Source organism: Diorhabda carinulata, chromosome 3, assembly GCF_026250575.1.
Source record: "Diorhabda carinulata isolate Delta chromosome 3, icDioCari1.1, whole genome shotgun sequence".
In the NCBI taxonomy this organism is placed as follows: domain Eukaryota; kingdom Metazoa; phylum Arthropoda; class Insecta; order Coleoptera; family Chrysomelidae; genus Diorhabda; species Diorhabda carinulata.
In genome coordinates this window covers 19308488-19321267 of record NC_079462.1, presented here as the reverse complement: position 1 = coordinate 19321267, position 12780 = coordinate 19308488, and the positions used below count along the sequence as shown (strand labels likewise).

General features: G+C 32.9%; 1 long non-coding RNA gene across 1 annotated transcript; it reads right to left on the bottom strand.

The window, feature by feature from the left end:
* Positions 1 to 2106: 2106 nt before the first annotated feature.
* On the bottom strand, positions 2107 to 2969 carry LOC130891275 (uncharacterized). The gene is made up of 2 exons (XR_009058873.1): positions 2647 to 2969; positions 2107 to 2497 (listed from the first exon to the last, which is right to left on the bottom strand). It is a non-coding gene; the product is annotated as an uncharacterized LOC130891275 (long non-coding RNA).
* Positions 2970 to 12780: the final 9811 nt, after the last annotated feature.

Below are 12780 nucleotides of genomic sequence, written 5' to 3'. Positions count from 1 at the left end.
AAGAAAATGGTGATATATAAAGAGATATACATAAAAAACAAAATTAGTAACAAAATTATAGGTAATAGTAATAGGTAATAATTAGTCCATAGCAAAATTAAACCAGTATGTAGCGTGTCCGGAATTAAATATTATTATTAGAATAGTCGTTTACAGAGTAGAAAGTACTTTACCGTAAATATGCCCTCAAGTTATTGCAAAATGCGGGAAAAGTTGATATCGATTCGATTTCAATTGGTAAGTGATTGTGCATTTTTTGGATTGTAGAACATTGAGCCATTAACTAGTTCTGAACGTAGAGTAGTTAGGTAATTGACATGTGAGTGGGGAGGATCAGATCAAAGTCGTCCAACTTAGGTCAGTGGCGTCAGTACTTGACTTTCAGGCAACTTTAGTCTCTTGTATAGCAAGTGAGTGAGTGGAGACAACTATCTAACTAGTACTCTTACTAATTCGGACTACATATCGAAGAAAGTTTTCATGTATGCAACATGCAACAAAAACCATCGACGAGTTTTTAGGCTACTTATGATTTTTAAATAGTTCCCATATTATACTTTTCTTCAATTCCATTTGGAATGTCCTCTCATTTTTGTAGAGCATTCTCTATACTTTAAAACCTCACTTCTCGATATATGTTTAGATTTCTTGAGCTTCTAAGAATATTTCATTAATAAAACATATATTATTATGTAGTAAACATAAGCCCTAACAACAATGAATAATTTCAATTTAATACAAGTTTCTTTTGATTTCTAAAGTTTTTACATTCCTCATGTTTATTTCAATATAAACGTCTCCTATCCCATCTTTAATTTCATTTGCTGGTTGGTTTCTTAGTAAACATGGGTCTTTAGAACTAGATGGGAAAAGCATACATACACACTTTTCAGAAAAACTGTCATTTAAAAATTTATGGATAACATCTCTTTGATGAACTGGACCACTATCGTGTGAAAATCAAATTCTTTGAGAGAATACGGGTTACTCTGTATATTTTGTGATCTCACGAAACTAGACCAGTTTCAATGGCGAAAAAGTAAATGTTTATTAAAAAATTTGTGTACGAAGTTTTCTTTCGTGCTACAGGATTAGTGGTAATTTTATAATTAGTAATAGAAGTAATTAAGATTTAAGTACAACCAAATGGTATACCACAAAATTTTCACCAGTAGATCTTAAATATTTGCCCTACAGATCTATCTGGCTCTTCGAAATCTTCCAGTCGTCCTTTTCTTTTTTTCTGTTGTGTGCTTCATTATTCCAATCCTTAATCTCACTTTTCTCAAATGTATTCTAGCTTTCTCCAAACATTTCTTCCTTGGTCTTTCTATTTTCTTCTCCTCCAGTACTTTTTTCACTCATTTGTCTCCTGTCACTCTACTTACATGTCCTAGCTATCTTGGTCTCTGAGCTTTGATTATATGGCGATATCTTCTTTAATTCCTCCAAGTCTTACTGAGCATTTTGCGTTCTCATGTATTTAGTTCAGTTCGCCCTTTTTTGTTAATTTTTTAGGTTTCACATTAAATATTGATTCATCTTTAGTTGTTTGCTGATAATCATACAAGAAAATTTCAACAACAGAGCGAACCGAAGTCAAGCCAACATTTTAGTTATTCACTATCGAAACCAAATAAATTTTCTTAGGCCCCCGCATTATGCACCTCTATTTTTTATCATGCCCAACGTAGACCCCACCAAGTTTCCCGTGGACCCCTTGTGGTTGTTCACCTGGACCACTTTGGCAATCACGGACTCAAACTATTGAGATACATATATAATTGATAATCGAAATACTTCAGCAAGTTTTGACTCCCAACGGAAAAAAGTCGAGAAGAACAGAGAAAAGACAGAACAGAAATTTAAGAAAACATGTGAACAAAAATAAAAAGCTGAGGAGCAAAAAAATCTTATATTTCATGACCCTGAGCAGAATTCTGAGGGAAGATACTGTACTGGATCAGACCACTATTAGATTTATTTAAGTGAAATATAAGAAAAAAATAGTGGAAGCACTTTGAATCTGAGGAAATATATTCTGAAGTGGAAATTTTTATACTTCAAAGCCTCAAATATAATAAGTAGATGTCTCGAATAAAAAAATTTTTAGTGTGTAAGTTTTATTTTTTTATAGAATTACATGTCATTCTAGTTTAGCAGAGCATCATATCTTAGAAAGTTTCCTTCATACAAAATGCAATAAAAAAAGAAATTTACATGGAATTATACCGCAAATTGATCATTTTTGAACTTAGAATATGTATTAACGTATTTATAAAAAAATAATTCTAAGCAAATTTCATGTAAATACAATTTTTATCTTTATATTGAGGATAGATAAATATTTTTATTTATGTAGGCTATTTTGTTATAAATAGTTCCAGAATTATCATTTTGAATACTACCACACTTTCCATGTTTCTGTTAAGAGGATATCGAAAATGAATATATCGTAGACGGGTTTATTTGGCGGTTTCGTAAGTATCAGCATCACCTGAAACCAAAACATATTTATTAGATTATATAAGATATACTCATTTTTCTTGATATTAGCCTGATTAAAACTTTATGAAACGTTTTTCACGTTCTATAATACTCTTTTTAGTACTATATTGTGGAATTCAAAATTTGAATGCACCTCACCTTAATTCATACTTCATTTCGCTTCGGTGTTTACATAATTGAATCTTTTGGTTTCTCTAGCATGGTCCGCAAGGGGAACAGCAAGGAGTGCAGCATGGAAAACAGCACGTGTAGCAGCAAGGGTAACAACAGGGATAAAAACACGGATAGCAGCAAGGAGAAGGTGGACAAGGTGGACAGCAACCCATTTTGATAATCTACTGAAACTTAGTTCTGTTTGAACCACTTGAAAATTTTGAAGTTATGAACACGAAATAGTTGATATGACTTATGAAAATAATTGACACGATTATATGTGTTTCCGTTTATTTATTTGGGTACCGTGGTTTCAAAAACAAATTATAAGTAGTTTCATTCCAATCACGATGTTTGTATACTAAGCCTCGTTCGTCATAACCGTTTCAATGATAGACATGTGCAAGTTGGTTGGTAGAGTAAGAGAAATGGGTTTAATAATTACGTAGATACTTCAGTTTGAATGTATATAAATTGTGGTGAAGTGTATACTAGCTAAATAGAAAAAAAGAACTTATAATGTTAATATTTCATTCAATATAATATCAATCAATTATAGACTAGAAAACATAAACTTAAGATAAGCCCTTTAAGATATGCTGATCAAGTATAATGATCTATTGAAAAATTTGCTATAGTAGGTATAACAAAATAATAATAATAAATACATTCTAATATAAGATCCAGTACAGTAAATTTGGATTTAGAGCGCCATATGCTTCTATACTCTAGGATATATAGAAAACTGACAAATATTTGGGGTTTGAAGGGCGTTGAAGAAAAAAATTACACACATTTTTTACGATTTTGCCGTAACTACCAGCAATATTGTATTGCATTGAAATATTATACAAATATGCTTTGGAAGCTGATACATCCAATTAATTTATTTTTATGTCTGATTCTTATAGAGGGCGCTACTTACACGGTTTGTACCAAGTATTATTGAACAAAACTTTTTCAATATTAGATTTCTCAAGCAAAATTTCAAGTGAACTTAAACATCATCTATTTTCACGCCAAAAAGGTACACTTGATAAAAATCGATACTGTGTACTGTTTTCGGAATATTATGATTTGAAATTTATGAAGTAATAACGATGCTGGTATAAAGTATTGATAAAATTATTAATTATTATTATTAAATTGTAAGCATTGAAAATTTTTTGTCACGTAAATGAGAACCCATTATCACTGAAAATTAGCTAAGTACAAGATGGAAATTAATTCTACCCAAAACCATAACTGATCTCCTTTCAAAATACCGTGATTGACGCAGAATATATTGAGAAAATCGCTCCCTAGATCATCTGCACAATCCAACTCGATCGTCTGAATGGTATATACTACTAAAATGAAACTAATCCGCGAATAAAACATTTCCTTACTGCTCTACAATGCAATGAAAATGCTGGTCGGCAACTAATCGATTTTCTCAACGATGCCGTTCCAAGAGTTAGCGCCCTGTCGGGGTTCGCCTTGAGCAATTCTATACTCCCTTAGTCACCACCGTACTGAGTCTGGGCTTACACGTGTGTTTCACGACTAGGTATTAAATGTTAGTCTTTCAATATCTACAGCGTGATAACTCGATCGTCTATTACGATGTTGCTCTTGATCGTCTACTAGCAGTCCTCCAATCGTAGCTACTAGTGTCCCGGACACGCTGAAGTGCATTGTCAATGATAGACTTCGCTACTCCAAGCGTTTTTGCAATGTACCGTACGCACCGGCTTTCTCTTGCCAAGTCATCAACTCGGACTATATCTACATTCGAAAAAACTATTATTCTGGTAGACCTAAACAGGTAAATCATCTGAGAGAAATAAATCAAATCTGAGTCTTATCTGATGGTCTACTAATCTTTAACGGATTAATTCAATAGACCCTACATTTTCTTTAATAACCAGATTAACCACAAAATCCAACACAATACTGACAATTAACTTTTAATACGAAAAATATGAAGTGTCCTTTTTTGCTGTTGATTGGTGATCTTGAAGAGATGGATAAAAACAAAAAAATTCAGTTGGCTGAATACACATCTGCATATGTTCTATTTACTTCACATTTTATTAGAAAATTTTAATATTTTAATTCGTTGTTTCAATTGTAGCTGTAATAAAACTTTTTTTGTTAGTTTTTGTTATCGTAATGTTCTTCATTAATACGTTTTTCCATCAATGTTTCCCAAAACAAAGAACTTGAACGCAAAAATAAATTCGGGTAATTGGTGAAACTTTGCTAATACAAAAGCCAGAATTTCGAACCAATTATTGATAACTGGAGGCCTCTGGTGTAAAAATAAAGTAGGAGACTAAACAAAGACGCTTTTTAACCGAACAGTAAACCAATGAAGTCGAGCTCGTTGTACGATGGAAACAACCTCTGTTATACCGCTGTTCATTCTTCATGGCCAAATTGAAAATACTAACAAATGAAAATCTAAAAATAAGAGTAGATATCGATTGAAAAAAGACAACAATACTGGTAAATTGGGGGGCGATTGTGAACTGTGATTGTCGTTTACCCTGATGGAAGGGCTTTGATGTTGCTTTTTAATCAGTCTCGAAAACATCCAAGAGTTTTCTTTGACATTTGACCGGGTAATCCCTCTTTTATATTCCACAAATCTAAAGACCTGCTTTAGATTATAGTTTTATCTACCATGCTACTGATAGAGAATTAAAACTCTCGAATCCTTACAATATAGAGTCTCTAGAGATGATTAGGTGTACATTGATATTTTATTAACAAAAGAATTTTTCTAATAAATATATAGAGATATTAAAAAAGTATTCACAAATTCGCCGAGTAGGTGAAAGATTTTTCAAATTATGTTTAATTAAATTTTACTGAATCATATGACATACTCAAACTTCATTATATTCAAATTCAATCTCAAATTTTATTCATAAGTCAAAGAATATCATTAGAACGGTTTTATGGGTTTATTACAGATGTATAAATCAAATAAGTAATTATGCTAATAATGCATATTAGTATTCATAAGTTTCATGGAAATGTCTAAGATGTATTTCACGCAGTATTCACATACAGTTTAATGTTAAAGTATAGCTCTGTCAAGCGCATTTTCATGATCATCAATTATTGAGATGCACGTCGCCGCATTATTTAAAACATAGCTCAGAACCGTATTTTATATCTATTGCAATCTGAACCTAATTTGTGTGAGAAATGGTTTTAAAAGATGCATTATTGTTTGTGAGTTCTCACATTATTAGTTTTTTCTGATCTGTACCAATCATGTGGAATTCTTGATTTTTATTATTATGAATGGAATTGTGAATAATGTAAAAAAAATAGTGAAAAATCTCAATGATAATTGTGATCAATATTCAAGAAATGATTCGATCGTGGGCTCTCGTCGATATATTAGGTGTGGTGAAACGTTGAAAATAAACAAACAAATTCAAAATGAAAAGAGCGGGGAGAGTTTTTAAAACTAGAATTCGCAAACCATAAATATACCGATTATAACGAGCAGTTGATGTAGTTGTATAAAACATGTCTCTAGCATTCCACACCGGAATCCAATCGACAGTTAGTTAAGTGAATTGCGCGTCAAGAACCGACTCCAATCGTGGAAGGATGCAAAAGTCGGCTGGCAAGGTTATGGCATTGGTATATAAGCTGAAACCTATTTTGAAGCTAAAGACAACTCGCCCTATCCCCCTTGAAGGGCTACAAAAAGAAAAGATTTTTCCTATGCTAACGTACCAACTTTTTAGCCTACATTATAAATCCATTATATCATAGACTAAGTGAGACTTTTTAAAATCAGTAGAAATAATCGACCTCGAATTTTTTACTAATGCATTAGACTTACATCAAGAATGAAATAAAATTATTTGTAAAAAAGAATAATGTGTTTGACGATCACGTAGATGCTTACACTTCTGTAAGATTCTGCTTGAAACATTTCGATCCAAATATCTTTGTGGATTCTATGACAGAGTCTGTCGAGGTTGGTACTTCTGGCATTACTAGCAGTTAAAGTGACAAATTTGTTTAAAGCTTGCTGCACTGTTCCAAATGACTCCGCTTCCATTCTCCCGTTATTTTCTCTGTATTGGCATTTTGATTCAGTGCCTTTACGTCAATTTCAGTAGTATAAAACGATGTCCGTTGGCACGCCTTCATCAATATAATCCGTTTTCAGCTAGAGCTGTAATTTCTGATGAATATGTAACATAATCCTAGATATTCTGCTTTGCAACTTAGCTGTGAATATTATAAATTCATCTTCTTTCAAACATGTTGTAATACCGTCAATCGAATTTTCATTTTCAAGTATATCTATAGCCTTCCTGATAAATGCGTTTTAATGGATGATACAACATTTTGTTGTAGCCGTAAGAAATTGTTTTTCAGTAGAACTTGCATATCTAAAATAGATTGTAATATTTCTGGGTAAACATAGAAAAATTAATAAAACAAAATTCATCGATAGAATAAATTGCAATTTACAGTTATAATAACATTTACGAAGCATAAAGAAATTCACCAGACACCCGCTAAAATGAAATTAACGTTCTAAGTTCAAAGTCCTATAACAATAATGATTATACTGGAAAAGATACTGCAGATCTCGAAATATGTCATGTTGTACCGAACATAACCCTATATATTTGTTTCCACTACGAAACGGAGAAATATTCACTAATGCAGAATATTACTAACTGTTACCATGATTCTTTTCATACACAGGAGTCCGAAGTCATTTGTCTGCAACCACTTTAGCAGACAGAACAGTAGCAAAACTTCTTGGTGTACTACAGAGCTAGAGTCGACTACCCCTATCTTCGAGTTTCCCTTCTATACTCATATAAACTAACACTATTATCTTGTATTCTTCAATTCCAAGGCAGGATACGTCGATATTGCTTCCGGAAAACATGCTCACGTTTTATAAAATGATGTAAGAACTCCAAATTAGTTGCAAAAATAATAAACGCATGAATTAACTGAATCATCGTCTTTCAAAGATTAATGTAAAAGTGTTATCTGCTTCTTGCTACATTTGTTCTGTGAAATTTAGTAATCGTAACAAGTATCAACTCCATTTTTTTGGGGGAACTCTATAATTCGAGGTGCATTATATGAACGTCTTGTTGTGAAAATACATGTGGACGCTTATTGGGATAAGGAAGTAAAGGGGTTTGGAAGACGTCATAAATGTAAATTACAGTTGATATACTGACTCAAGTGAACCAAGAAGGAGCATCCCCATATATTGGTGTTATTTACTTCACCTTATAATCAAACAACAGTTTTAGTCCATTCGTTTTTTATGTGCTTTATTGCTTCTATTAATATTTAAGTTTCAACAGCTTCAAGCAGATAGATTTAAAAGAACTGTTTCAATAACTAATTGGTATTTCTTGTTGGTTCCTTCGGTAATATATGAGCTAGGTGTTCCAAGTTATCGTATACAGTCACATATTGCATAAATAAGTACTTTTTTGAATACATAAAGATATAAAATCGAAGCTGAAATGCTCGGTATGTAAGGCTTCGATAAATTACGGTAACCTTTAGTCACGCACCATAATCCTGTAAAGGTTACATTCATTCATTAGTTTACAGTATATTTAGCCCCATTGAAGTATAAAAGGAGGAACATATCAAAAGATTGAAATATACAAAAAATTCTATAGTAAACTCTAAAAAATTTTGAGTGTGTTGATACCTTTTTTTAGTTTACGAATTTATCTATTAAATAACTCAACAAATCACATAACAAACTAATTGCAAAAAAACAAAAATGTAGTTGTATAATAAAGTAATTCTTTTTCTCTCACCGGGACGAAAAGTTCTCTTTTCGTCCCTGATATGCAGGCAAAAGTCCCGAGAAGAAATTTTTTGCTCCCGGTAACATATCAACGACTTTTTTATCGAAATGTTTACTCTCGAGGACAGTTTGCTTCACACGACATTTAGTATTTATTATTGCGTGAAAATACAGAATTTAAATTGAACAAAAATTGAAAAAATGAATTTAGACGATTCTAGTCATACTGAATTAGAATACGTCAAGGACGAACTTTTCATCCTGGTGAGAGAAAAAATAGTATACGCGACATTTAGTAAGAATATTTTGATTTGCCGATATAAATAAAATAAATATATCACTATTTTTACGATTTTCACCAGTACAAATATATACAGATAAATACTTATCTGAAATGATGAACTTACATTAAAAATGTTTTAGAGTCTGCCCAATTGCACATTAAATCACCTTAACACTTTAATTAACGTTTCATTTCAAAATGGCACTTTTCCCAATTGCTTAAGACGACTATCATTATACCTTGGCAAATGATACTATATTCTCCCTCCTAAATAATGTCTACTTAAGTCTAAGCAGCAATCACTCCACTGCAACAACTTTTTGTGATTTTTTTAAGGTGTTCGATTGTGTTAATCATAATATTTTAATCAACAAATTGCAATACCACGGTTTCAGGGGAACACCTCTCGCATGCTCCAAATCATACGTTACCAACAGAAGTCCGCTTGTAAGGGTTGATACAACGATGTCTTCTTACAAGCCAATAGAATGTGAAGTGCCCCAAGTCTCAGTACTAGGCCCTATTTTGTTTCTTCTGTTTATAAACGACATCGCCTATCTAGACATCTGTTTTAAAATATAGCAACTCTGATTTCACGGTACTTCATAGAACCATATCTAGAGATCTAATCACCCTTAAATCGTGGTACGATTGTAATCTCTGCCTCAAATTTTCCTACAAATGGGAGTTACATATTGTCGCCTTATCTAAAAAATTAAGTTCCTCCTATTTTGCGCTGAGATCAGTTTCCAAAAAACTGAACTTATCCACCTCCTAAACAATTTATTACGCCTTTATTGGATCCCATCTCTGATATGCCCTTCCCTTCTGGGGTACTCGGACTAAAGAGCAGGGCTTCTCCAATTTCAGAAAGGGCATTGCACGGCTATCCTACTCCTACCTACTCCATGTTCAGAATTAGTTAAGGGCTTAATATTTTACAATGCAAAAAAAATTAACAATCACTTGCCAATTGAAATCAAATCGATATCATCTTTTTCCGCATTCCGCAATAAATTGAGGGCATATTTACTGGAAAATGCCTTCTATTAATAATATTTAATATCCGGGTATGCTGCATACTGGTTTTTATTTTTCTCTTTTCTACGACTTATATACTAATTATTACCTCTAATTTTATTATTTGTGGTTTTTTCTGTATTAGGAAATTTTGTTTTATTTGTTTTATCTTTATTTAGTTATTTTATGTTTGTTCTTCAGTTTTACAAGCTTTTGTCTACAAATTGTAACAATTTTTTGACAATAAAGCATTTCTCTATCTATGCGCGTTGCCTTCTTTTTCTATTTTTTGCTCAACAAAAAGTTACTGCTATAAAAAATTTTTTGTATAATTTTGTCAAATCAGAAAAATATTGCTGAAAACGATTATAGGACAATTTGTGACAACCTGGATATAGTAACAGATTATCAATTTCATTTCTTTTATATTTCTATACTATGTTTATAACGCTTTCCTTATGGTGTGACCGACGATTTATCACCCGGTATAGTGTAATCCTCAAGCACTTCAGTTTAATTAACTCCACACCGTTGCCAATAAATGTGTTAAAATTTCTCCTAAAAATTCACATTCACTCACCGTGCCGGAAAGAGAAGAGCAAATAACAAATAACCCGTTATTCGTGCTACCAGAGTCATGGCAGTATTTTAATTAATTAATTAATGAATAATTAACCCGAGGGCGGAGCGCAATCTCAGATGAGACTAATTGAAGTTAGCGGGGACAAGGGAACAGGGCCAATTACCATTTTAACTCGCTCTCTGTACTCCTGTGATGGGAGGCATTGCTGAAAGAGTTGATCTAATACGGTTACAAAATAACAATTAAATTTATATATTATACAAATAATTACTCAAGATCATCCATTAATTTTATTAATGCCAATAACATGGTATAAATATTTACCGAGTTATGATGCACAAAATTCATAACGTCTATTTTTGAGAAAAAAATGGAAAAACATATCACATGAGAAAAAACTGAGAAGAGAAATAATTGAAGAAGAAATTATTTTTATAAATTTTTTCAATTGTTTTAATGAAACAAATGTTTTCAGCTTCAGTCTTACAATTAACATCATACTAATTTTATTGTTACGGTTCCTTTAACCGAAAGAGAAAAGATAGAAATTCAAATTATGGTAGGTTACGACGATAGAATCAATGAGGAAGCATGCACTTTATTTAACGAAACATGCAAAATTTTTGCAACATTTGATGATACTGGAAGAGTGAGGGATAATTAGGAAATAATTTTAGAATCATCTTTATCCTTTTTTATCAGTAGTCAGGTGCAGTAATCGTAACGAACATCGTCAAAATAATTATATATGGTTTTTTAAAGCTAAGTCAAGAAGTTTTTACTGCCAAAGTCGCGATATCGTAAGTGCCTCGCCACGGTTTATGATACGGGAAGCTCAAGTTCCAATAATTCTGTTATCGAAGCTGAGAATTTACTTTATATTGAATTCATTAATTTATAACTATAGAGAAGTTACAAGAATTTCCTAGTAATAAATGAATAATTAGTAGCAAAAGTTTAAAGAATTAATAAATAAAAATATAGAGTGGATAACGGCACACCAAATAAGAAAAAGACTGAAGGCAGGAACAGGGTTATAAGTCGGATCGGCTAGTAAAAAGTCTTCTACTACACAATCATGCACTATGAATGCAGAATTGTATTTGGAAAACATTATTGAGAACTACGTGATTTCGTTTATCTATTATGCAAGGTAACATATAGCAAATCAAATCAACAGGCAGATCTTATAGTGGCCTCACGCATCCTTTATTTAAATCCAATAGAATATCTCCAGAATATTCTAAAAATCCTAGTTCAGTATTTGATGTTGTTTTTTCGAATGAAAAATTTTCCCCGTTGAATGGAAGTTACAGAGGTCAGCATAAGTCCGGTAACGCTCGTAATTCTGTCAACGTTGTCGAAAAAGATTAGAACGAAGCATGTTCGTGAATCAGACAATTGTGTCTGTGTCATCATAACACGTCCTTGTCAAGTAGGCGCGTTTCCAGAATAAATAACTGATACAATTTCACGCTTCAAGAAAGTTCAACAGTGTGGAAGACGTAACCAGAAAATAAGCTCTGTTGCCGACGCGCCGCGTTCTTGACGACCAGTATCTGTAACAACGAACTAAAAATATGGGAAAAGTTGCTCAATCGAACCTATCTGCAGTGCGGTTATAGAGAGAGCTTCCAATATCCGATCGCTCTTTAAGACGAATGGTGAAACGCATAGTCTCCTCCGCGCACGTCACGAGGATGATTTCGATCGTAGATTGAAATTTTGCGTGTGGTACTTCGGATACAGTCAGGATAATCCGTAATTCCAGCTTTCCATTTTGTGGTCGGTTGAAGCAACCTGTGAGGAACAGCTAATCGGCATCATTGAATGTACTGAAACGACCAGAATCCTCACGTTTTCATTGAAAAAGAATTAAACTCCCTGGTGTGTGTATGTGTGTATGTGCGGGAGGTCTCGTGGATTCGTACTTTTTGACGGTCACATGACGGGTCAAAATTATCTGGAAATGGAAAGAGGGAGTACCTTAATGTTCTTTTTGGAGAATGGATATGGAGACGAGGATACGTTGAGTGACCGGCACAGTCATATCATCTGACACCATGTGATTTCTTCTTGTGGGACTGCGTTTAGGAAAAAGGACCACACACCCTTCTTGATCTCCGACCTGCAATTGAAGAAGAATTTGAAACTCTTCGCGAACAGCTTGACATACTTCACCGGATCTGCCTCTCCGTTGAGAAACGTTGCCGTAAATGCATTGATCAAGATGGGCATCAATTTGAATACTTAAAATAACCCTTTTTCGACTCCCTTTGGTAATTTCTTTCAATAAATTCATTTTGACGCTGCATTTGTTTTGTTTCTAAAGTTAGATAAATTTATTTTATAGAAGATTGCCAAATTTTGGACATTTCTTCGAACTCGAATGGAAAATTGATGTTTTGGGACAAAAGA